Consider the following 27542-nt stretch of genomic DNA (forward strand, 5'->3'; position numbering starts at 1 on the left):
TGGGGTCAACATTGTGCCATTTTCAAAAATCAGTAATGCTTCATAAGTTGATAAAGCCAAATATTACTCAAAGAAAGATATATTCCCGTAACATTAAAGTAATGATATCATTAAGGTTGTTCAAATACGTATCACACGTGATAGTGCCTGGAAGTAGATGTCACCGTCTCTATAGTGGAATGGTTAGCATCGCTGCCTTCGCTACAGAAGGACTCCGTCCTATTCTCGATATCTAGTTTTTTTTTCCTGGCGTAAGTAGGTGTGGAACGCGTCCAAATAGCATCGTGAAGGAAAATGAGGAGCTGCTTGATTGAAGAAGTAGCGGTTTTATCAGGATACATCTACTGGCAATAACGGCTAGAGGGATTAGCGACATGTCGATCGCATGTCCCACGATCAGAGGTCGCTCGTCGTACTGCCTTGTCTGCAGTAGTCCACCGGCAGTTATGGACCTAAAGCGTAATTCTTGAGTGATTTTAAAGAAAAGAAACATAGTGGTGCTCACTAAAGTGAAAGAGTTATTGCTTCTCGCCTCTTTCTGCATCTAGCGCGCTCTTTGCGCCGCCGTACTTCGTGCTACCGCGCTACTGACATCTCTACACCAGTTCAACTGTGTGTTCCAAAACTTAGTGCCATACAATCGGTATGAATGCTGCTACTTACAGTTCTTTCGTACTTGCGACCTTCATGTATTGCAGTACTAGTTTTTTCACTATCATACAATTTTATTTCCTCTATAGTCACTCAATATTAGCCAATGATTTAGAATTGTCACTCCACTTACTGCACATTTTCCAGACTCATGATGCGCTTCGCACTTTCCTTTTTGCTGACAGGTTCCCTGCTAGCTTGCTACTGACCCTGCTGTAGCTGTCTGGATATTAGTTCCCAAATTTCCCATCCATAGTGCCGCTTGTCGTTAGTATTAACTTATTTTATTGATCATAACTCATTCTGCAGCTTATGTACACCCACGTTTTTGATTATGCCTTCTGAGAACCACAGTTGTGCAAGGTTTTGTTTTATTATTTTGTCATACTTTTACCACATCCTGAGAGCAAGATCAAGATATGCTGATCAGCTTCAGTTTGGCACCTTCTTGTTTGGCTTCTTTATACCGCTCTTCATAGGCACTATCAACCACATGTAAGCATTTACCGGCTCTTTTGGTATGAAAGAAGTCATTGTGTTACCTATCGCTCTTGTATCTTTGTGGAACCACAGAAATAAGCTGAATGCATCTTATTGTTGACATTCGACAATAACGCTATATTTATAACTGTGTACAGTTTCTTATGTCCAAATTTCTTAAAATTTTTGAAGTTTCGTTCTTGATTTTAACATTCGTATCTAACTTATTTATGGTATATATTTCTGTACAACCTTCTGAAGGAGGGTACTGAGTGCCTGGAATAGGTTAAGGAATGAATGAATGAATGAATGAATGATACGTTTCCGTAAATTCATTGGCGGACCACGAGGAAACCCCAAAAAAGCCGGTTTTCACCATTTTGTCACCGTCAACAACGGATGAAACCCAGTCCCAGATTCCAGGATTCCTATACACAGCAAATGGCTGAAATTTTCACGATCTAGTCCTAAGATTCCGGTCTTGAACAGCCTGGAAAAATTTTCTAGATATTTTTATCCGCTTTCAATGTACAGAGGTTCAAAGTTATCTTACTGGTGCACGGAAAACAGCCACGTAAAATGCTCTTTTAGGCGAAGACGTGGTTTATAAAATGACGTAGCACGGACAAATATGTTGTGAAGTTTGTCCGTCGGCAGCAGAAGGATTCTGGGAACTCCATGTTGTAGTACCGAAGAACATGCAAAATTTTCGTGAACCTAAAATCGGATCATAGGTGCAACATTAGTTTAGCGTTATTTCAATTTCATTTAAGTAAACTATCAAAATTTTACTGACCCGTCAAGTTCTTTTCACATGAGTGACATGGCAGGGCAAAGAAGGGTAGCAGCGGAAAAATATAATCTTCTTTATCACCAGACTGACTGAAAAGAAGGTACCAGCTGTTATCTTGCTCATGATCGTTCAAAATTTCCGCAAAATATTCGTGTACTAGTATATTCGCACTTTTTCATTCTAAGAGAGAAGGAGGCAGTGGCAGCAGGAAAAGAGACAGAGAAGTAGAAAATACTGAAAGTTGTCAGACAGTGGTTGTGTTACACTTAGAAATAGAGGAGTCAATTTCAGTGTGTGTGGAAAAGAGCGACACAGTGGAAATGGAACATAGTACACAGTGAGAGAACAGTGCTAGGGAAAGAGTGAAGGAGACAGTGTCAGTGAGAGAGGAATCAAGAGAAAGAGTAAGTATAAGTGGTTGGGAGCCAGTGATAATGAGAAACACAGTCTATGACAATGACAGTGAGGAAGAGAGAGATATTGGCAGCTAGAAGAGACATCAGTAGCGGAAAGGGATGAATGAGACAGTAGCACTAAGAGAAAACAAGAGGGGGACAGTAAGAGTGAGACGAGACAGTAGTAGTACACAGGACGAAGCCGATTGTGGTTGTGAGACACGAGATAATGACAGAGAGACACAAAGAAGTAATAACAAAGAGTTGGGCCGAATGAATGAGTGAGAGCGGGCAATTGGGAGTCGATGGGCATGAGAGAATTGTAGCGATGGGTCAGTGGTTAGTGCAGCTAGTGGGAAAGAGAGATGACCTGCTCGATAAAAAGAGCGCGAATATTTTCGAATGCCAACTTCATTGTGAAAATTTTTAATGGCGTTGACGAAGGTAGAATGGGGCAGCTGGTACCTTACTTTCAGTGAGTGTCTTTTAATAAAGAGGAGCATAGTAGCCTTTTTCGTGCTCCAGTAGGAGCATTTTTCCTCTGGTTTCATTGTTTGAACATTGTCACTAGGGGTAATTATCAGGGCTAAAACTCTACTTGGAATAATGAACTGTGGCAGGTTGGCTAGTCGCGATACATCTGGTACTTCCAATATCAATGTAGATAGAAATCATCATCTACATCTACATCCACATTTATACTCCGCAAGCCACGAACGGTGTGTGGCAGAGGGCTTTTACGAGCCACTGTCATTAGCTCCCATTGCTGTTCCAGTCACGTATGGTTCGCCGGAAGAAAGACTGCCTGATAGCCTCAGTGCGTGCTCGAATCTCTCTAATTTTACATTCTTGATCTCATCGGGAGGTATAAGTAGGGACAAACAATATATTCGATACTTCATCCAGAAACGCACCCTCTCGAAACCTGGACAGCAAGCTACACCGCGATGCAGAGCGCCTCTCTTGCAGAGTCTGCCACTTGAGTTTGCTAAACATCTCCGTAATGCTATCACGCTTACCAAATAACCCTGTGACGAAAGGCGCCGCTCTTCATTGGATCTTCTCCATCTCCTCTGTCAACCCAACCTGGTACGGATCCCATACTGATGAGCAATACTCAAGTATAGGTCGAACGAGTGTTTTGTAAGCCACCTCCTTTGTTGATGGACTACATTTTCTAAGGACTCTCCCAATGAATCTCAACCTGGCACCCGCCTTACCAACAATTAATTTTGTATGGTGATTCCACTTCTAATCGTTCCGCACGCATACTCCCAGATATTTTACAGAAGTAACTGCTACCAATGTTTGTTCCGCTATCATATAATCATACAATAGAGGATCCTTCTTTCTATGTAGTCGCAATACATTACATTTGTCTATGTTAAGGGTCAGTTGCCACTCCCTGCACCAAGTGCCTATCCGCTGCAGATCTTCCTGCATTTGGCTGCAATTTTCTAATGCTGCAGCTTCTCTGTATACTACAGCATCATCCGCAAAAAGCCGCATGGAACTTCCGACACTATCTACTAGCTCATTTATATATATTGTGAAAAGCAATGGTCCCATAACACTCCCCTGTGGCACGCCAGAGGTTACTTTAACGTCTGTAGGCGTCTCTCCATTGATAACAACATCATGTGTTCTGTTTGCTAAAAATTCTTCAATCCAGCCACACAGCTGGTCTGATATTCCGTAGGCTCTTACTTTGTTTATCAGGCGACAGTGCGGAACTCTATCGAACGCCTTCCGGAAATCAAGGAAAATGGCATCTACCTCTGAGCCTGTATCTAATATATTCTGGGTCTCATGAACAAATAAAGCGAGTTGGGTCTCACACGATCGCTGTTTCCGGAATCCATGTTGATTCCTACAGAGTAGATTCTGGGTTTCCAGAAACGACATGATACGCGAGCAAAAAACATGTTCTAAAATTCTACAACAGATCGACGTCAGAGATATAGGTCTGTAGTTTGCCCATCTGCTCGACGACCCTTCTTGAAGACTGGGACTACCTGTGCTCTTTCACAATCATTTGGAACCTTCCGTTCCTCTAGAGACTTGCGGTACACGGCTGTTAGAATAGGGGCAAGTTCTTTCGCGTACTATGTGTAGAATTGAATTGGTATCCCGTCAGCACCAGTGGACTTTCCTCTGTTGATGTTGCACATCGCACCATTACTCTTGTTCTTGCCGTCTCCTTGTCCGTATTTTTGTTTGTAAATACATTCTCTGCTTCCCTTGTTTCTGTGTCTCTCTCTCTTTCTCTCTCTCACTCAGTCGCTCTCCCTAGATAAACCGGACATGCGCAGCGTGACATTTATACATAAACAGCCTTTGGAAAGGCAGACTAGGCCAGCCCTGGAGATGACAGCGCTAAGCCTCGTCCGTCCCGCCGCAGCTGCCCTCGCGTTCACAAAAACGTGCGACCCCGCTGGCCCGGGAAGTGTAGCCGTGGCGACGGCCGGTCATGTCAGGGCGTGTGGAGCGCCGCGTCCAGTGTTTCCAGGGGAAAATAAAGGAGCAGCCGGGCGTCCGGCGCTGCCGCTGCGGCGGAGCAGCCCGGCCCGGCGCGTTCCCCCGACGTCTCCGCGCTGACAGCCGCCGCCCCAGGGGGCCGCTCGGGTCGCGCCACGTCACAGGCCGCCGGCGAGCCAGTCCGGCCCGAGGCGCGTGGCCAGCTGCCCGCTGACCACCGAGGCCTCCACCTTCAGTTTTGTGCCGCTAAGGCATTCCATTATTCTCGCTATCGAAGCAGTTTGTTCCACTCCCATTATGTTGTTGTTGTCCTGGTCTTCAGTCCTGAGACTGGTTTGGTGCAACTCTCCATGGTCCTCTATCCTGTGCAAGCTTCTTCATCTTCCAGTACCTACTGCAACCTACATCCTTCTGAATCTGCTTGGTGTATTCATCTCTTGGTCTCCCTCTACGATTTTTACCCTCCACGCTGCCCTCCAATAATAAATTGGTGATCCCTTGATGCCTCAGAAGATGTCCTACCAACCGAACAAATTGTGCCACAAACTCCTCTTCTCCCCAATTCTCTTCAGTACCTCCTAATTAGTTATGTGATCTACCCATCTAATCTTCACCACTCTTATGTAGCACCACATTTCAAAAGCTTCTATTCTCTTCTTGTCCAAACCATTTATCGTCCATGTTTCACTTCCATACATGGCTACACTCTATACAAACACTTTCAGAAACGACTTCCTGACACTTAAATCTATACTCTATGTTAACAAATTTCTCTTCTTCAGAAAGGGTTTCCTTGCCGTAGCCAGTCCACATTTTATATCCTCTCTACTTCGACCATCATCATTAATTTTGCTCCCCAAATATCAAAATTCCTTTACTACTTTAAGTGTCTCATTTCCGAATCTAATGCCCTTCAGCATCACTCGATTTGATTCGACTACATTCCATTATCCTCGTTTGGTTTTCTTGATGTTCATCTTATATCCTTCTTTCAAGACACTCTCCATTCCGTTCAACTGCTGTTCCAAGTCCTTTGCTCTCTCTGACAGAATTACAATGTCGTTGGAGAACCTCAAAGTTTCTATTTCTTATCGACGGATTTTAATACCAACTCCGAATTTTTGTTTTGTTCGCTTTACTGCTTGCTCAATATACAGATTGAACAACATCGGAGAGAGGCTACAACCCTGTCTCACTCCCTTCCCAACCACTGCTTCCCTTTCACTTCCCTCTACTCTTATACTCCCGTCATTTGCATTTAAAAGAAGGCGTCATATAGTAAATACATCATTTCCTGCCACGCGGGGTAGCCGCGCGGTCTCGGGTGCCATGCCACAGTTAGTGCGGCTTCCCCCGTAGCAGGTTCGAGTCCTCCCTCGGGGATGGATGTGTGTGTTGTCCTTAGAGTAAGTTTAAGTTAAATTAAGTAGTAGGTCCGATGACCTCAGCCATTTGGTTTCATAGGATCTTACCAAAAATTTCCATTATTTCCTGACCGCCCAGGTTTGCTAGTCTGGTTTCGGTAATGCGGTCTGTAATGGAAATTTTCGTCACGTATTGAAGAATCCCATACACTATAACTTAGAACATAATCCAAAGAGATAGAATTGACAGACTACACATTTCCTATAATTTTTATCTATACGCACAATGATGAAGCATGATGTTGACATCTTACGAGCAACTTAATTAACTTTCATCTGATATTTTGCTGGAGACATACTGAGGCTCTACGTTATCCTCGATAACGACAAAGCTGAAATTATCAATTAATATTTGCGTCAAGGCCAGGGCTTGAACCCGAGCTAGGCAGAAGTGTTATCTACTACAGCACCACGGCACTGTAGCTTGGACTACTCCAGTCCAGTGCCCTCTCTAACACCAACTTCAATTCAAATCCCAACCCATCTTCATTTTCCTCTTTTTAAATTGAAGATAACGTTGTGACTCAGTATGTCTCTAGCAAAATGAAATCCGTCAGATCAATAGGTCGCATACACCTGAGGTACAGCCAGGATTTCCCCAAAGCCGCGGTGCTATTCCAATATCGGACGGCGTGAGCAATACTGACGATTTAAGAAGGGGAAAATCAACACAGGTGAAGGTGCAGAGTGAAGATAGTATTACGGTGAGCATTTATATAGGGTAGTCCGCACACCAGTCTAAGACACTGTGCCAAGATGGTGTAGTGGAAAGATATGCAAAGCGACGACACGCTTATGGAGGACATTACCCGGGACGAACTGGATATGGCCTTGAAGAGTTGTCCGTTGAACAAATCACCTGGTGCTGATCGAGCCCTGTTGAGATTTACCGCTCTTTCTCGGGTATGATGCGCGCAACGTGGATCCGAACGTATGAAAAACTTACAACGCCCACCATTCTAGACGTCAACGAATTTACGGAAGGCATCGTCATCCCTGTGCCTAAACCTGGCGGTGGGCGGCGACCGTAGGACTACCGAGTCCAGACTTTGTTTAAATGCCAAGCTTTTACGCTCAAGAGCCAAAGATACTGGTATAGGCATGCGTATTCAAATACAGACAACAGGAAGATACGGCGCTGCAGTAGGCAATACTTGTATAGGACAAGTGTCTGGCGCAGTTGTTAGATCGGTTACTGCTGCTACAGTGACAGGTTATCAAGATTTAAGTGAGTATAAACGTGGTGTTACAGACGGAGCACGAGCGATGGGACACAGCATCTCCGAGGTAGCGATGAAGTGGGTATTTTCCAGTACGACCATTTCACGAGTGTACCGTGAGTATCAGCAGTCCTCTAAAACATCAAATCTCCGACATAGCTGCGGCCGGAAAAAGATCCTGCAGAACGGGACCAACGATGACTGAAGAGAATCGTTCAACGTGACAGTAGAGCAATCCTTCCACAAAATACTGCAGATTTCAGTGCTGGGCCATCAACACGTGTCAGCGTGTGAACCACTCAACGAAACATCATCGCTATGGGCTTTCATAGCCGAAGGCCCACTCGTGTTCTCTTGATGACTTTTTACGCCTCGCCTGGGCCCGTCGACACTGAAATTGGACAGTTGGTGACTGGAAACATGTTACTTGGTCGCACGAGTCTCGTTTCAAATTGTATTGAGCAGATGGACGTTTACGGGTATGGAGGCAACCTTATGAATCCATGGACCCTGCATATCAGCAGGGGACTGTTCAAGCTGGTGGAGGCTCTGTAATGGTGTGGGGCGTGTGCAGGTGGAGTGATATGGGACTCCTGATGCGTGTAGATACGACACGTGCATAAGCATCCTGCCTGATCACCTGCATCCACTGTGCTTTCCGACGGACTTGGGCAATTCCAGCAGGACAATGCGACACCCCACACGTCAAGAATTGCTACAGAGTGGTTCCAGGAGCACTCTTCTGAGTTTAAACAATTCCACTGGACACCAAACTCTCCAGCCATTAACGTTATTCATCATATCTGGGATGCCTTGCAACGTGCTGTTCAGAAGAGATCATCCCCTCGTACTCTACGGACTAATGGACAATCCTGCAGGATTCATGCTGTCACTTCCCTCTAGCAGTACTTCAGACATTAGTCGAGTCCATGCCGCTTCGTGTTGTGGCACTTGTATGTGCTCGCGTGGCCCTACACGATATTAGGCAGGCGAACTAGTTTCTTCTGCTGTTCAGCGTACATCCATCCTCAGTTCCCGTATGAAATTCATAGTTAATGATGCAATCCATGCCGATCCTACGTGCCGTGGTGGAAAGTGCAATGTCCACACGGCGTTGCCATCGTATAGGGATGTAATCGGGCAGATGTCCGCCTGCTGCCTCGGCGGCGCCCTTTTTGCGGTGGTTTTCGACGACGCATTCGACCTCGTCGATCATGGTTTTCTGCGTGCGGTCATGGAGCGCATGGGCTTCCTTCGCTTGTTTGTCGATGTAGTCCTGCGCTTGATTCACGGAGCACATTCGACGGTGACAGTGAACATTTATCGATCGGGACCCATTTCTATCAAGCGTTCCGTGAGGCAGGAATGCCCCTTGTCCGTCATTTTATTTGCAACAGCGTCGAGCAAGCCCTGCATGGTATTCGCCGACGTCTGTAAAGGGTTTGTTTACGGCCGCGAGGTTCAGATGTTGTGCGTATGCCGATGAAGTCGTATTCCTGACACGTTCAGGGGATGGTATAGAGAAGACGCTTCAATGGCTCCAACCGTGCTATACTCCGGCGGGCAGTATCAGTAATCTGCGGAAGACGAAGTATATGGATGTGAGCAGGTCGCTGTCAATGGGAAAGAAAATGCCCCACAAAAGCACCCGCGATCAAATGTTTATGGGCCATTGCCATATTAAACGTACTAAAGCGGTCACATATCTGCGGTTGTAACAACAAATACGTGCACTGATGCGATGCCACACGCTACACAGGATGGACATTTTGGTGGGCACAGTATATTAATGTCTATTTAGCTCCAGAATTAAACCATTTCGCCCACGCACTACTTATGCCATCTATGACTGCTACGAAGCTAGAAGCTGAATTTGGATATTTTGTGAGTGCTGAACTCGTTTTTAAAATTCTTTAGGATACGTTGACATTACGCTCACATGAAGGCAGCGTAGGTCTGATCAGTGTCACTAATGGAAGCAGGCGCTGTTTCTTGGAACGATACACCGATTATGGCATTCCTAGCAAGACATCCCGCAGGTTCCGTGATTGACGAAGTGATCAGACAGCAATTAAACAGAGAACCGACTCGTGGAGATAACATCTTGGACCTACTGATGACAAACAGACCCGAACTTTTCGACTCTGTAATTGCAGAACAGGGAATCAGTGATCATGAGGCCGTTGTAGCATCCCTGAATATGGAAGTTAATAGGAATATAAAAAAAGGGAGGAAGGTTTATCTGTTTAGCAAGAGTAATAGAAGGCAGATTTCAGACCACCTAACAGATCAAAACGAAAATTTCTGTTCCGACACTGACAATGTTGAGTGTTTATGGAAAAAGTTCAAGGCAATCGTAAAATGCGTTTTAGACAGGTACGTGCCGAGTAAAACTGTGAGGGACGGGAAAAACCCACCGTGGTACAACAACAAAGTTAGGAAACTACTGCGAAAGCAAAGAGAGCTTCACTCCAAGTTTAAACGCAGCCAAAACCTCTCAGACAAACAGAAGCTAAGCGATGTCAAAGTTAGCGTACGGAGGGCTATGCGAGAAGCGTTCAGTGAATTCGAAAGTAAAATTCTATGTACAGACTTGACAGAAAATCCTAGGAAGTTCTGGTCTTACGTTAAATCAGTAAGTGGCTCGAAACAGCATATCCAGACACTCCGGGATGATGATGGCATTGAAACAGAGGATGACACGCGTAAAGCTGAAATACTAAACACCTTTTTCCAAAGCTGTTTCACAGAGGAAGACCGCACTGCAGTTCCTTCTCTAAATCCTCGCACAAACGAAAAAATGGCTGACATCGAAATAAGTGTCCAAGGAATAGAAAAGCAACTGGAATCACTCAACAGAGGAAAGTCCACTGGACCTGACGGGATACCAATTCGATTCTACACAGAGTACGCGAAAGAACTTACCCCCTTCTAACAGCCGTGTACCGCAAGTCTCTAGAGGAACGGAGGGTTCCAAATGATTGGAAAAGAGCACAGGTAGTCCCAGTCTTCAAGAAGGGTCGTCGAGCAGATGCGCAAAACTATAGACCTATATCTCTGACGTCGATCTGTTGTAGAATTTTAGAACATGTTTTTTGCTCGAGTATCATGTCGTTTTTGGAAACCCAGAATCTAATATGTAGGAATCAACATGGATTCCGGAAACAGCGATCGTGTGAGACCCAACTCGCTTTATTTGTTCATAAGACCCAGAAAATATTAGATACAGGCTCCCAGGTAGATGCTATTTTTCTTGACTTCCGGAAGGCGTTCGATAGAGTTCCGCACTGTCGCCTGATAAACAAAGTAAGAGCCTACGGAATTTCAGACCAGCTGTGTGGCTGGATTGAAGATTTTTTAGCAAACAGAACACAGCATGTTGTTATCAATGGAGAGACGTCTACAGACGTTAAAGTAACCTCTGGCGTGCCACAGGGGAGTGTTATGGGACCATTGCTTTTCACAATATATATAAATGACCTAGTAGATAGTGTCGGAAGTTCCATGCGGCTTTTCGCGGATGATGCTGTAGTATACAGAGAAGTTGCAGCATTAGAAAATTGTAGCGAAATGCAGGAAGATCTGCAGCGGATAGGCACTTGGTGCAGGGAGTGGCAACTGTCCCTTAACATAGATAAATGTAATGTATTGCGAATACATAGAAAGAAGGATCCTTTATTGTATGATTATATGATAGCGGAACAAACACTGGTAGCAGTTACTTCTGTAAAATATCTGGGAGTATGCGTGCGGAACGATTAGAAGTGGAATCACCATACAAAATTAATTGTTGGTAAGGCGGGTACCAGGTTGAGATTCATTGGGAGGGTGCTTAGAAAATGTAGTCCAGCAACAAAGGAGGTGGCTTACAAAACACTCGTTCGACCTATACTTGAGTATTGCTCATCAGTGTGGGATCCGTACCACATCGGGTTGACGGAGGAGATAGAGAAGATCCAAAGAAGAGCGGCGCGTTTCGTCACAGGGTTATTTGGTAACCGTGATAGCGTTACGGAGATGTTTAATAAACTCAAGTGGCAGACTCTGCAAGAGAGGCGCTCTGCATCGCGGTGTAGCTTGCTCGCCAGGTTTCGAGAGGGTGCGTTTCTGGATGAGGTATCGAGTATATTGCTTCCCCCTACTTATACCTCCCGAGGAGATCACGAATGTAAAATTAGAGAGATTAGAGCGCGCACGGAGGCTTTCAGACAGTCGTACTTCCCGCGAACCATACGCGACTGGAACAGGAAGGGGAGGCAATGACAGTGGCACGTAAAGTGCCCTCCGCCACACACCGTTGGGTGGCTTGCGGAGTATGAATGTAGATGTAGATGTTACTGCACCATCCAGTCACTGTCGATCGTATCACGCCGCCGTTCAATCACAATAGGACCTTTCTCGTGTATGATAGTTATGTGTTGGATGATCTGCGTTCTACACGATTGCCCACGACGAAGGACTATAACATAGCACCCTCTATTTTTTCACATTAAATTTCATTTAAAAATTTCAAGAACAGTATTTATAATAATAAATGCATAATTAATTCACTCCATCCATAAGCCGACATGAATTGCTTTATTGTTCGAACAAATGTAAACGAGAGTACTCGGATGACACTGGGCAGGCGTACGTCGTAACGATCTGTGTAGAAGCCTCTCATCACATAGAGCGCACTGGTTGACGCTGCCAGAAGTATTAGGGAGTGCCAAGTGCACGGGAAAGTACAAAGCTTTTAGTAGCTTTTAGAACAAATCCAGACTAGGAATAGCTTCCCGGTAGCAAGAAAGCGCGTGGGATTCATATCTTTGCGGGGAGCACCCGTATGACTTACATGCGCGGTACTGTGAGTTATCGTCATCGAGACAAAATCGTCTCAATTCATCTTAGTCCCTCAGGTTAAGAAAAATGTTGTTTAGGAATTACCTACAGTGCTTGACAAGACGATTTCCTCTCTCACATTTCATATTCCGTCATTTAGCTTCTAAATTGACAGACTGCCGGATTACTCATCGGCGCGGAGGTTAAGGTAAGGTGGAGGGATTGCCCGCTAAGGGGTTTGCGCGATCCATCAAAAGAGTAGTTTTTGAGCCGTCACTGGGACCAGACCAGTGTCTGAGCGCTCCGCTAAAATGTTCAGTTCATGCGGTCACTAAGTACTTCCAAAGTTGTTGTTGGTGTTGTGGTCTTCAGTCCTGAGACTGGTTTGATGCAGCTCTCCATGCTACTCTATCCTGTGCAAGCTTCTTCATCTCCCAGTACCTACTGCAACCTACATCCTTCTGAATCTGCTTAGTGTATTGATCTCTTGGTCTCCCTCTACGATTTTTACCCTCCAAGCTGCCCTCCGATGCTAAATTTGTGATCCCTTGATGCCTCTAAACATGTCCTACCAACCGATCCCTTCTTCTAGTCAAGTTGTGCCACAAACTTCTCTTCTCCCCAATCCTATTCAATGCCTCCTCATTAGTTACGTGATCTACCCACCTTATCTTCAGCATTCTTCTGTAGCACCACATTTCGAAAGCTTCTATTCTCTTCTTGTCCAAACTGGTTATCGTCCATGTTTCACTTCCATACATGGCTACAGTCCATACAAATACTTTCAGAAACGACTTCCTGACACTTAAATCTATACTCGATGTTAACAAATTTCTCTTCTTCAGAAACGATTTCCTTGCCATTGCCAGTCTACATTTTATATCCTCTCTACTTCGACCATCATCAGTTATTTTACTCCCTAAATAGCAAAACACCTTTACTACTTTAAGTGTCTCATTTCCTAATCTAATCCCCTCAGCATCCCCCGATTTAATTTGACTACATTCCATTATCCTCGATTTGATTTTGTTGATGTTCATCTTACATCCTCCTTTCAAGACACTGTCCATTCCGTTCAACTGCTCTTCCAAGTCCTTTGCTGTCTCTGACAGAATTACAATGTCATCGGCGAACCTCAAAGTTTTTACTTCTTCTCCATGAATTTTAATACCTACTCCGAATTTTTCTTTTGTTTCCTTTACTGCTTGCTCAATATACAGATTGAATAACATCGGGGAGAGGCTACAACCCTGTCTCACTCCTTTCCCAACCACTGCTTCCCTTTCATGCCCCTCGACTCTTATAACTGCCATATGGTTTCTGTACAAATTGTAAATAGCCTTTCGCTCCCTGTATTTTACCCCTGCCACCTTGAGAATTTGAAAGAGAGTATTCCAGTTAACGTTGTCAAAAGCTTTCTCTAAGTCTACAAATGCTAGAAACGTAGGTTTGCCTTTTCTTAATCTTTCTTCTAAGATAAGTCGTAAGGTTAGTATTGCCTCACGTGTTCCAACATTTCTACGGAATCCAAACTGATCTTCCCCGAGGTCCGCTTCTACCAGTTTTTCCATTCGTCTGTAAAGAATTCGCGTTAGTATTTTGCATCTGTGACTTATTAAACTGATAGTTCGGTAATTTTCACATCTGTCAACACCTGCTTTCTTTGGTATTGGAATTAGTATATTCTTCTTGAAGTCTGTGGGTATTTCGCCTGTCTCATACATCTTGCTCACCAGATGGTAGAGTTTTGTCAGGACTGGCTCTCCCAAGGCCATCAGTAGCTCTAATGGAAAGTTGTCTACTCCCGGGGCCTTGTTTCGACTCAGGTCTTTCAGTGCTCTGTCAAACTCTTCACGCAGTATCTTATCTCCCATTTCATCGTCATCTACATCCTCTTCCATTTCCATAATACTGTCCTCAAGTACATCGCCCTTGTATGAACCCTCTATATACTCCTTCCACCTTTCTGCCTTCCCTTCTTTGCTTAGAACTGGGTTGCCATCTGTGCTCTTGATATTCATACAAGTGGTTCTCTTCTCTCCAAAGGTCTCTTTAATTTTCCTGTAGGCAGTATCTATCTTACCCCTAGTGAGACAAGCCTCCACATCCTTACATTTGTCCTCTAGCCATCCCTGCTTAGCCATTTTGCACTTTCTGTCGATCTCATTTTTGAGACGTTTGTATTCCCTTTTGCCTGATTCATTTACTGCATTTTTATATTTTCTTCTTTCATCAATTAAATTCAATATTTCTTCTGTTACCCAAGGATTTCTATTAGCCCTCGTCTTTTTACCTACTTGATCGTCTGCTGCCTTCACTACTTCATCCCTCAGAGCTACCCATTCTTCTTCTACTGTATTTCTTTCCCCCATTCCTGTCAATTGTTCCCTTATGCTCTCCCTGAAACTCTCTACAACCTCTGGTTCTTTCAGTTTATCCAGGTCCCATCTCCTTAAATTCCCACCTTTTTGCAGTTTCTTCAGTTTCAATCTGCAGTTCATAACCAATAGATTGTGGTCAGAATCCACATCTGCCCCTGGAAATGTCTTACAATTTAAAACCTGCTTCCTAAATCTCTGTCTTACCATTATATAATCTATCTGATACCTATTAGTATCTCCAGGATTCTTCCAGGTATACAATCTTCTTGCCGGCCGCGGTGGCCGTGCGGTTCTGGCGCTGCAGTACGGAACCGCGGGGCTGCTACGGTCGCAGATTCGAATCCTGCCTCGGGCATGGGTGTGTGTGATGTCCTTAGGTTAGTTAGGTTTAAGTAGTTCTAAGTTCTAGGGGACTTATGACCTAAGATGTTAAGTCCCATAGTGCTCAGAGCCATCTGAACCATCTACAACCTTCTTTTATGATTCTTGAACCAAGTGTTAGCTATGATTAAGGTATGCTCTGTGCAAAATTCTACAAGGCGGCTTCCTCTTTCATTTCTTCCCCCCAATCCATATTCACCTACTATGTTTCCTTCTCTCCCTTTTCCTACTGACGAATTCCAGTCACCCATGACTATTAAATTTTCGTCTCCCTTCACTACCTGAATAATTTCTTTTATCTCGTCATACATTTCATCAATTTCTTCATCATCTGCAGAGCTAGTTGGCATATAAACTTGTACTACAGTAGTAGGCATGGGCTTCGTGTCTATCTTGGCCACAATAATGCGTTCACTATGCTGTTTGTAGTAGCTAACCCGCACTCCTATTTTTCTATTCATTATTAAACCTACTCCTGCATTACCCCTATTTGATTTTGTATTTATAACCCTGTAATCACCTGACCAAAAGTCTTGTTCCTCCTGCCACCGAACTTCACTAATTCCCACTATATCTAACTTTAACCTATCCATTTCCCTTTTTAAATTTTCTAACCTACCTGCCCGATTAAGGGATCTGACATTCCACGCTCCGACCCGTAGAATGCCAATGTACAAAAGCTTTACAGACCCTGCTCCGAGTGTTTCTAACAGTAGTTGAGTCGCGACATGTTATTCCGCTATTAATACACACCAGTAAAAGTGTACACGAGAAAGTGGCTTTGATTGCGTGGTACAAAATTTCATTTAAATTTGATAAACTTTAGAACAACTATTGAAGCGCGTACCGCAATCAAGGTGGTATCTCATCGTCATGGCTGGTGTTCGTCAACACAGAGACATACACATGCAGATATTTGAACATGGTTGTCATCGTATTGGAAGGCAAAAGCGTCTACAGAGCACTCATTATGAAGTTGTGGAAGAAATGGCAACACCGTTAAGAACAATGTGAAATAATTGCACACCTATGATATTTATCAGATACCCGAGCTGCATAGCCGCTTTGGTACTGAGAATCCGAGTTCAATTTCGGATCTGCTCCTTACCACTTAAGCATAACTGAACACTGCTCACCAAATGCGCTACGGCTTGTTGGGCGTGTCTAAAAATTTGTATACCGAGTGTTATAAGACATACCGCATATTCGTTTGCCACTTTTTCGTGTACAGCATAATTTTCTGTTTTTTTCTACGCCAGAAATGTGTAAGCTAGAGCACTGACATACTGTGGTCCACTTATTTCTCTCAGTCTAAACTGGATCATACTCTGTGGTAAAAATTCCTTCTTCTACTGTTTCTTATTTTGTCTAGTGTATTCCAAATTTACACTTCATTTTTACATAAGCGGTTGTTTGTGTCTCACTGATGGCTTCGAATAATTGAAACATGTTGGGATGCGAATGACAGAACATACCGTTCAGCTTCGTATAAAAACATTCGCATGCATTCTTCGATCGTGTCAGAGAAGAGGAGAATTCTGCCCATAGTATTGGTGGAAATTATCATTCGGGCTGGATGTGCTGTTCTAGCACATAACCTGAAAACTGACGTACTACTTCATCGTCTAGCCATAATATCATTTACGAAATAATCGTCTACCGCGCCAGGCGAGAGAAAAGGAACCACAAAAAATAAAGTCTACAGGAAGTATGAGATGTCACACTGGGTTATGTATTTCTTTACATAACTCAAAGATTGTATTTTCTTGAACCATGTCTGGCCCAGGTGGAAGCGACATTATTTGAGGGATATATCCGGCAAAATAGCGAGAGCAACAGAATTAATAGCCAATTCAAAGTCGTCGTAAAGAGACCTCGGAGAAAAAAATTTACTAGCAAATGATTAGTTAAATGCTGAAGGGCCGTATCAAGTTTCCAAGAAAGTTTAAAATAGCGGTACGTGTGTATGTCACCGACGGTTGTTTAAAAATGGAAGATCAGCTTGTATAAGTAAGTACCGTCCATAAAAGTGTATCACACTGACCTAAAAACGACAGATTTTATGATGTGGCCAAATAAACGCTTTTCATCAAAAGTAGTTGATAAGTTGTTCAGGTACTGAGGTCTAATCGCGTACAAGTCCGGTAGGTCCCTTGGCAATTTAGGACGAAGACACATACGAGTATAACGCATTTTTGTAATCATCATGACATAATTGTCATTCAAGCTACCATTCCCTTAATCCAATTGACTGCATTTGTCCTGATGGCTGGGAAGTAGATGGCATCCTGGGGGAACATAGCTTCAGCATCAATCGACGTGGGTAAGTAGGGATAACTCTCGTTGTGTAAGTAGCCAGCATGCAGCGGCCGTACCACATGTCAACCGATTTGGGCCAGAAACAGTTACTGCGCAAAGTGGGCGAGAAGGAGCGTCGGGGACGTGAAAGAGCGCGATCGTTGGCGATTAGCGAATTTGTCGTTCGCTGTCAAGTACCACGAAGCCCGCACTGCCGAGTGGAGGAAGGATACATGGATCGCACGCCGTACACTTTTCCATCTTACGGCAGGATAGCATCACTCAACCAGGCTGGCGTGATGGTGTCTGTAATTTGCGGTAATACACTCCTGGAAATTGAAATAAGAACACCATGAATTCATTGTCCCAGGAAGGGGAAACTTTATTGACACATTCCTGGGGTCAGATACATCACATGATCACACTGACAGAACCACAGGCACATAGACACAGGCAACAGAGCATGCACAATGTCGGCACTAGTACAGTGTATATCCACCATCCGCAGCAATGCAGGCTGCTATTCTCCCATGGAGACGATCGTAGAGATGCTGGATGTAGTCCTGTGGAACGGCTTGCCATGCCACTTCCACCTGGCGCCTCAGTTGGACCAGCGTTCGTGCTGGACGTGCAGACCGCGTGAGACGACGCTTCATCCAGTCCCAAACATGCTCAATGGGGGACAGATCCGGAGATCTTGCTGGCCAGGGTAGTTGACTTACACCTTCTAGAGCACGTTGGGTGGCACGGGATACCTGCGGACGTGCATTGTCCTGTTGGAACAGCAAGTTCCCTTGCCGGTCTAGGAATGGTAGAACGATGGGTTCGATGACGGTTTGGATGTACCGTGCACTATTCAGTGTCCCCTCGACGATCACCAGTGGTGTACGGCCAGTGTAGGAGATCGCTCCCCACACCATGATGCCGGGTGTTGGCCCTGTGTGCCTCGGTCGTATGCAGTCCTGATTGTGGCGCTCACGTGCACGGCGCCAAACACGCATACGACCATCATTGGCACCAAGGCAGAAGCGACTCTCATCGCTGAAGACGACACGTCTCCATTCGTCCCTCCATTCACGCCTGTCGCGACACCACTGGAGGCGGGCTGCACGATGTTGGGGCGTGAGCGGAAGACGGCCTAACGGTGTGCGGGACCGTAGCCCAGCTTCATGGAGACGGTTGCGAATGGTCCTCGCCGATACCCCAGGAGCAACAGTGTCCCTAATTTGCTGGGAGGTGGCGGTGCGGTCCCCTACGGTACTGCGTAGGATCCTACGGTCTTGGCGTGCATCCGTGCGTCGCTGCGGTCCGGTCCCAGGTCGACGGGCACGTGCACCTTCCGCCGACCACTGGCGACAACATCGATGTACTGTGGAGACCTCACGCCCCACGTGTTGAGCAATTCGGCGGTACGTCCACCCGGCCTCCCGCATGCCCACGATACGCCCTCGCTCAAAGTCCGTCAACTGCACATACGGTTCACGTCCACGCTGTCGCGGCATGTTACCAGTGTTAAAGGCTGCGATGGAGCTCCGTATGCCACGGCAAACTGGCTGACACTGACGGCGGCGGTGCACAAATGCTGCGCAGCTAGCGCCATTCGACGGCCAACACCGCGGTTCCTGGTGTGTCCGCTGTGACGTGCGTGTGATCATTGCTTGTACAGCCCTCTCGCAGTGTCCGGAGCAAGTATGGTGGGTCTGACACACCAGTGTCAATGTGTTCTTTTTTCCGTTTCCAGGAGTGTAGTTCGAAATTAGTAGACTCGGTGGAAATGTTTGTTACTCTGAGATTTGTCCCACATGGCTACCGTGGTGACTAAACAAAATGCTCTAATACGTTTGAAAGTAATTTTTAACTGTTTTTGCTTTGTTTCGGTGCCAGTGTTTAGTAACTTGGAAGCAGGGTTGCTGAAAATATTATATTAATTAGGTCGTGCTGATATCGAAATCCACCAAAAGGTTGTTAAGTGTTACGACCACCATGGGCTACGACCTTTTTTTTCACGAAGACACGTTTCTTTCAAAGACAGTCCTGCTGCCCATTCTCGACATACTCACTATAATCTCTTGTGCGAAGAAGTAAATAAATAAATAAAGTGATTCTGGAAATGGAAAGGTTCGTCGCAAGTCAATAGAGCGTAGGTCCACTTCTGGCCCTTGTGTAAGCAGTTATTCGGCGTGCCGTTGACTTGTAAGAGTTGTTGGATACGTCCTAAGATACATCGTTCCAAATTTTGTCCAGTTGGTGCTTTAGCTCTTTAAAACACCGAGTTGGTTGGAGGGCCCTGCCCCCATTATCGTGCTGAAACCTAAGCCCAGGATAGCTTGCAACGAAAGGCAACAAAATGCGGCGTAGAATATTGGCGACGTACCGCTGTGTTGTAAGGGCGCCGCAGATAACACCCAAAGGTGTCATGATATGAAAAGGACTGGCAACACAGACCATCACTCCTAGTTGTCGGACCGTTTGTGCCATTTTATTTCATAACAGGACCTCTTTGGTGGCCATCCGCAGCGCCCTTGCAGCACAGCGGTAGGTCGACGGTATTCTAAGCCCCGTTGTGTTGCCCTTCATGGCAAGCCACCCTGGGCTTACATTTCAGCAAGATAATGCCCATCCAATCACGAGGACGGTTTTTGGTACTTGTCTTCGTGCTTCCAAACCCTACTTTGGCCAGGAAGGTCACTGGATCTATTCACAACTGAGAACGTTTGGGGCATTATGGGAGGACTCCTAACCTTATCATGATTTGGACCATCTAACGCGCCAGTTGGATAGAATTTGGCACGATATCCCTCAAGAAGACATTCAATAACTCTGTCAGTCAATGCCAAGCCGAATAACTGCTTGCATGAGGGCCACAGATGGACCAACTGAAGCTCTTTCTCCTGAATAAATGGTCCAATTTTTCTGTAGATGTACATCACATCCACTGATTCAGACACTTTTGAATTCTCTTCCTCGTCGAATTGAGAGCATTATTAAGCTAGAAATCGTTTTACACCGTGTTATCTCATGATGGTGAAATATTTTTGCTGTGTGTGGTTCGGTAACGGTGTTGTATCTCTCTGTCTACGAGATCACGAAGGGGTCGCCGATACCGACTTACCAGTACTGCTTGTGGTTCGTAACAGAATTCGTGAAACAATGTACCTGTGGAGGGATTTCAACTTCCACGATCGGTATTTTCTCTCATGCAAACACTCTACCGTTATCGAAATGTGCTTGGGATGTCAGTTTCCTGCTTTCAGAAAGTGTACCTGGGTACACATTACAGACTTAAACTTCGATTGAAATTTGAAAGCGTTGCAGCCTGAAATCTGGTAATCATTGTATTTAATGGTCTATTTTTTATATTATTACTTCGCTTAACATCATAAATCAGTAAGTGAAACCAAATTAAGCAGAAGTATTATCAAAATCGAATTACAAGTTAAATACACTTTGAAACGAAAGCTCTTGGAAACTAACACAAATTACCACTTTGAAGGCAAGTAAAATTGTTCAGACACAGAAGAAATTCAGTTCATTTGCATGTATCACATGTTCCATGGATGAAGACCTTTTTCTGTTTCAAGGTACAGGATGGAGTATCACCGGCGAAATACGTCTAAGCTGCACCAATGTTTTCAGAGTGATTCCGTGTTGATGTTTCAAACTTTCAGGGATGATATGGAAAGCTAAGGTCTGTAAGCGGCCGAGTCGAAAGTTATAAGCAAAATCGTTATATTACTTCTGACAATGGGATACGTGTACCGGTATTCTTCTTCTTAAGAAGTTACGACAGATCCGTACTCTTCTTCTTAAGATTTTACGACGGACAAGTTCCAGAAGCGGTAGCATGGATCAAAAATAGACATGAGCTTAAAATGAACACCTTAAGAGCTACGAGCACTTGTTCGTCTTCAATACTGTGAAGCATATCCCTTTTAATAGAAAAAAAGGTGCCCGTAGCCCTTAAGGGGGGTTGTTGTTGTGGTCTTCAGTCCTGAGACTGGTTTGATGCAGCTCTCCATGCTACTCTATCCTGTGCAAGCTTCTTCATCTCCCAGTACCTACTGCAACCTACATCCTTCTGAATCTGCTTAGTGTATTCATCTCTTGGGGTAGGACGTCAAAAGGGGCCGATTTAGAGCAGGAGAGGCACCACAGGACATTTTAATTTCCACTGTCTATACTTTTACAAGTAAATTCATAAAACTTTGTCAGCATGACCAGGAAAGATTCAGGATTCACAGTCGTAGCAGCGGAAGTTCAAAACGAAGCAAAATAATTTTTTTTTTAATGTGAACTTTCATCATTTTTTCACTTACTGTTGGCTGCATTTATTGCTATAGGTACACTTTTCTTCATAAGTAAGACAGACTGTTCGATGAATTTTGCACAGCATACAAACCATACTAACAGGTGTCTGAAACTCTAGAATCTATTTAATTTATGAAAAAATGAATGAGATGTTACGTTTTAAACTTCATGTTTAGAGAAAAAGCTAATTTTGTGGTTAATTATCTCAATTTTTACCACAGTTTTTAATAGATTTGGAAAATTCTAGAGTTTCATACACCTGTAAGTATGGTTTGTATGCTGTGCAAAATTCATCAAAGAATCTCTCTTACATGTGAAGAAAAATGTACCTATAGCAACAAATGCAGCCAACAGTAAGTGAAAAATGATGAAATTTCATACCTAAAAAAATTTATTTTGTTATGTTTTTGCACTTCCACTGCTATGCGTCTAAATCCTGAATCCTTCCTGGTCATACTGACAAAGTTTTATGACTTTATTTGCAAAAGTATAGACAGTAGAAATTAAAATGTCCTGTGGGGCCTCTCCTGCTCCAAGTCGGCCCGTTTGACGTCCTACCCCCCTTAAGGTATGCACTTTACCTATGTCTATTGTACATTTTTTTCTTGTTTGGGACCATTACACCACCTCCGAGAGTTGCCTACCCTACAGTCTTGGCAGCAACAGTACTGGGGTTACATTTATTCCACTGCCAGAGCTATTTGAACGATTTCCGTAACATATTTCGACTCAAATGCTTCCGCGTCATGGTCTGTTACCTTAGATTGATACATTTACCCTACATCATCTTCCTTGAAAGTTTGTAACATGATCACGAAAGTCCTCTTTATAAAAAGTTCCAAAATTTTGTAGCATTTTACTCACCGTAAAATACTATACCTGAAGAATTAACAGTATATACCCAAATGCTTTAATTTAATATTACACTGCACTTGAATGTGTAGAACGCGAGGTATATACAAGGGCTGCAATAAACACAGCCTCATGTCCAACAACAACAACAAAAACTGTAGAAAATGGAGGATACTGCTTTTGGTGGTCTCTGGTGCACAATCCTTCATCTGATTCTAAGCGAAGATGACCGAGTTCTCACAGCTCTTAAGACATTAATTTTAGAGCTCATATTTACTGCACACTTTTTCTTGTTTTGGTCCATACTACCACCTCTGAAAGTTGCCTGCCTTACAGACTTAGTAACAACAGTACCCGTAAATACAGCATACAGCAGTGGTAATCAGCATAGTATAATGTCTGTACCATATCGAATTTGTTATGAAAGTAGTAGATACATATAAGACATAAGCAATCGTGACGGAATTACATAATTTACTTCATAACACGGTATCAAAATAAGGCGTTTGCAGTTCCTCTGCTTTGGTATAAAGGTACTAAGTGTCGTGTTATCGCATTGTTAGTACTTTTTTCATCCTCCGTTCTTGCTAATTACCTCAAAAAATCTCTTCGGCATTGATTTCGTTAGGGTTTGTAGTTCTTACCGTGAAACTGTCGCACATTCCTCTTGTATAGCACTTTTGAGCTCACATGCGGCCTCAAATTGCCTTTCATAGCGATAAACTAGTCTTGCAAATGTTTCCCTTAGGTTTCCCAGGTGGTTCATATCCGGGCTAGGAGCAGACCGGGGCTAGGTATTGATGTCTTCAAACCACTTTCTGGTTGTAGCAGAAGCATGCACAAATGCATTATTTTGGTGAAACATTATACTTTCGTTCCCTAGGTCCTCATACATTCTAACCAGTTCTGTCTCTAGCATCTCAACGTACATAATAGAGTTCACTGTAGCGTTCAGCCAAGCAACGCCTGATTTACCTTCAGCGCAGAATGTTGCCCTAATCATAAATCTTCCACCACCAACATTCTTACCTAGTGCTCTGTTCTCAGATCATGCCAATAATATTTCAGTCAATCTGGCCCATTTAAATTAAACTTCTCGACATCAGAGAGGATCACTTTATCCCATTCTCAAGTCCGTTACATACGTTTTTCAGCAAACTCCAGTCTAGCCTGCTTATGTTTGGGTCTTACAGTCCTCTGCAGTAATTTCTTGAATGCAAGACGTTTTCATTTGACAAAATTTGTCGTACACGTCTGGCAGTTATGACAAATGTAAATCACCAACAAGTTGAGAAGAAAACGGTTTTTGCCCCTCGCTTTCTGCTTAGCACACATTTTACGTTCTGTCCATGTCGCGTTCCCAAACTAACGAAATTATAATCACTGTACTTGAACAATTCAAATTCTTCGCGATTTGACGATTAGAGTCCCATTTTTTATTTTATTTTTATTTTATTTATTGATTTATTTAACCTGGCAAGGTTAGGGCCATCAGGCCCTCTCTTACATCTTACCAGGCATTCTACTTATTTTACAATCATATGTTTTAGTAGGGATGTTAAACTACATCTAGTACAAGTAAAAGTGCAAAAAAAAAAAAAACAATTACAAAGGCACACTTGGAGAAATGCATACATATAGAGTTTATATTCGTAGATGATAAGTGCTGTTATAATTAGACATTATGAAAGAGACAGATTTTGGATCGGAGTGCTAGCAGCACGGAGTAGGAGGGAGACTGATGGTGAATGGAGGAGAAGAATAGAGACATGATGAAACATAATTAAGGAAACATAAAGAAAAAGAAGATGTAGCTAATCGAGATAGACGAAGAGGAAGAAGAGAAAGGAGCAAGATAGAAGAGACTAGCTTTGCTATTTGACAGGGGAGAGGATTGGCCTTGTTCATTAATTTAGTGGAAAACATTATGAGGATGATAGTAGGAAATGCTTCAACCTTCTCTTAAAAGCAGCAGGGGATTGAATTTTGCGCAAGGAAAGGGGCAGTTTGTTCGAGAGGCGAACAGTGGCAACTGAGAAGGAGTTTGCAAAAGTTTTTGTTTTGTGAGTGGGCACAGTTAGGATACCAAATAAGAGTGACCTCGTGTTACGATTATGATCGTATGAAAGGTGTTTAATCTCTGAAGCAAGGTACTGGCGTGCTTACGCGACGAGGAGTCGGTGAAGTAGACATAGAGTGTGGTAGTCACGCAATTTGTCCGGCCGCAGCACCCTTAGCTGGGAGTATGAAGCACTAACATGATCATATCGGTGAATGTTGCAGGTGTAACGCACACAGGCATTCATGGTTAGCTCTAGCCGTCTTTTGTTTTCACTACTCATGCCATTTCCACGTACGCAATGATTTTTGCGTTTTCATCTAAGCTGTTTTCCACGTGGCGTCGTCATAGTCATGGTTTATACACAAGACGGCCACCGTCACTAATGTCGTCTGTTTCCCGTCTGGAGCAGAGTCGCACACGCACACACTAACTCCACGAAGAGCCGACTGCGTTTATACAAAGTTCCATTCTCTAACATCGAAGCGTCGATATCTTGTTATACATTGCACTACTAACATCAAATGCGATGTCATTTGATTGTGTTTGTCGGTATAGTAACTTATCCCGAGAGGGGCTACTTGAAAAACTTCAAGAACCGGATTTAAGTGATGACTCTAGGAATATACTACACACACCTAAGCATCGTCCCGGTAGGCATCGTGTGGTCAAGATTAGACTAATTACAGCACGCACAGAGGCATCTAACGTTGCTCTCACGCCACACGAGAATCGAAAGGGAAATTGGAAATTTGTGGTAAGGTCTTATGGGACCAAAATTCTGAGGTCATCTGTCCCTAAGCTTAGGCACTACTTAATCTAACTTACACAAAGGACAAAACACACACACACACACACACACACACACACACACACACACACACACACCGCGCGGCGATCGAAAGGGAAAAGACCGTAATAACTGGTACAAGGAGACGTACCCTCTACGACACACTTGCAGGCAGTGACCTGCTTTAACAGAACAGCGCCGATCCGAAGTCCGTTATCTCTGAACTGCTACGCTGCTCGTAATTTTCAGGTGAAAGTGGTTTCCGTCCTCCCTTTAAGACTGGTGATCTGCTGGGATTAATGAGGTATGTAGATGGAGATGTCGTCTATGCTCAAGATACAGTTAACCTTCCAGTTCACCTTGTTAGAATCTACACTCCTGGAAATTGAAATAAGAACACCTTGAATTCATTGTCCCAGGAAGGGGAAACTTTATTGACACATTCCTGGGGTCAGATACATCACATGATCAGACTGACAGAACCACGGGCACATAGACACAGACAACAGAGCATGCACAATGTCGGCACTAGTACATTGTATATCCACCATCCGCAGCAATGCAGGCTGCTATTCTCCCATGGAGACGATCGTAGAGATGCTGGATGTAGTCCTGTGGAACGGCTTGCCATGCCATTTCCACCTGGCGCCTCAGTTGGACCAGCGTTCGTGCTGGACGTGCAGACCGCGTGAGACGACGCTTCATCCAGTCCCAAACATGCTCAATGGGGGACAGATCTGGAGATCTTGCTGGCCAGGGTAGTTGACTTACACCTTCTAGAGCACGTTGGGTGGCACGGGATACATGCGGACGTGCATTGTAATGTTGGAACAGCAAGTTCCCTTGCCGGTCTAGGAATGGTAGAACGATGGGTTCTATGACGGTTTGGATGTACCGTGCACTATTCAGTGTCCCCTCGACGATCACCAGTGGTGTACGGCCAGTGTAGGAGATCGCTCCCCACACCATGATGCCGGGTGTTGGCCCTGTGTGCCTCGGTCGTATGCAGTCCTGATTGTGGCGCTCACCTGCACGGCGCCAAACACGCATACGACCATCATTGGCACCAAGGCAGAAGCGACTCTCATCGCTGAAGACGACACGTCTCCATTCGTCCCTCCATTCACGCCTGTCGCGACACCACTGGAGGCGGGCTGCACGATGTTGGGGCGTGAGCGGAAGACGGCCTAACGGTGTGCGGGACCGTAGCCCAGCTTCATGGAGACGGTTGCGAATGGTCCTCGCCGATACCCCAGGAGCAACAGTGTCCCTAATTTGCTGGGAAGTGGCGGTGCGGTCCCCTACGGCACTGCGTAGGATCCTACGGTCTTGGCGTGCATCCGTGCGTCGCTGCGGTCCGGTCCCAGGTCGAAGGGCACGTGCACCTTCCGCCGACCACTGGCGACAACATCGATGTACTGTGGAGACCTCACGCCCCACGTGTTGAGCAATTCGGCGGTACGTCCACCCGGCCTCCCGCATGCCCACTATACGCCCTCGCTCAAAGTCCGTCAACTGCTCATACGGTTCACGTCCACGCTGTCGCGGCATGCTACCAGTGTTAAAGACTGCGATGGAGCTCCGTATGCCACGGCAAAGTGGCTGACACTGACGGCGGCGGTGCACAAATGCTGCGCAGCTAGCGCCATTCGACGGCCAACACCGCGGTTCCTGGTGTGTCCGCTGTGCCGTGCGTGTGATCATTGCTTGTACAGCCCTCTCGCAGTGTCCGGAGCAAGTATGGTGGGTCTGACACACCGGTGTCAATGTGTTCTTTTTTCCGTTTCCAGGAGTGTAGTTCGAAATTAGTAGGCTCGGTGGAAATGTTTGTTACTCTGAGATTTGTCCCACATGGCTACCGTGGTGACTAAACAAAATGCTCTAATACGATTGAAAGTAATTTTTAACTGTTTTTGCTTTGTTTCGGTGCCAGTGTTTAGTAACTTGGAAGCAGGGTTGCTGAAAATATTATATTAATTAGGTCGTGCTGATATCGAAATCCACCAAAAGGTTGTTAAGTGTTACGACCACCATGGGCTACGACCTTTTTTTTACGAAGACACGTTTCCTTCAAAGACAGTCCTGCTGCCCATTCTCGACATACTCACTATAATCTCTTGTGCGAAGAAGTAAATAAATAAATAAAGTGATTCTGGAAATGGAAAGGTTCGTCGCAAGTCAATAGAGCGTAGGTCCACTTCTGGCCCTTGT

The sequence above is a fragment of the Schistocerca nitens genome, chromosome 8 (assembly GCF_023898315.1).
Source record: "Schistocerca nitens isolate TAMUIC-IGC-003100 chromosome 8, iqSchNite1.1, whole genome shotgun sequence".
Lineage (NCBI taxonomy): Eukaryota > Metazoa > Arthropoda > Insecta > Orthoptera > Acrididae > Schistocerca > Schistocerca nitens.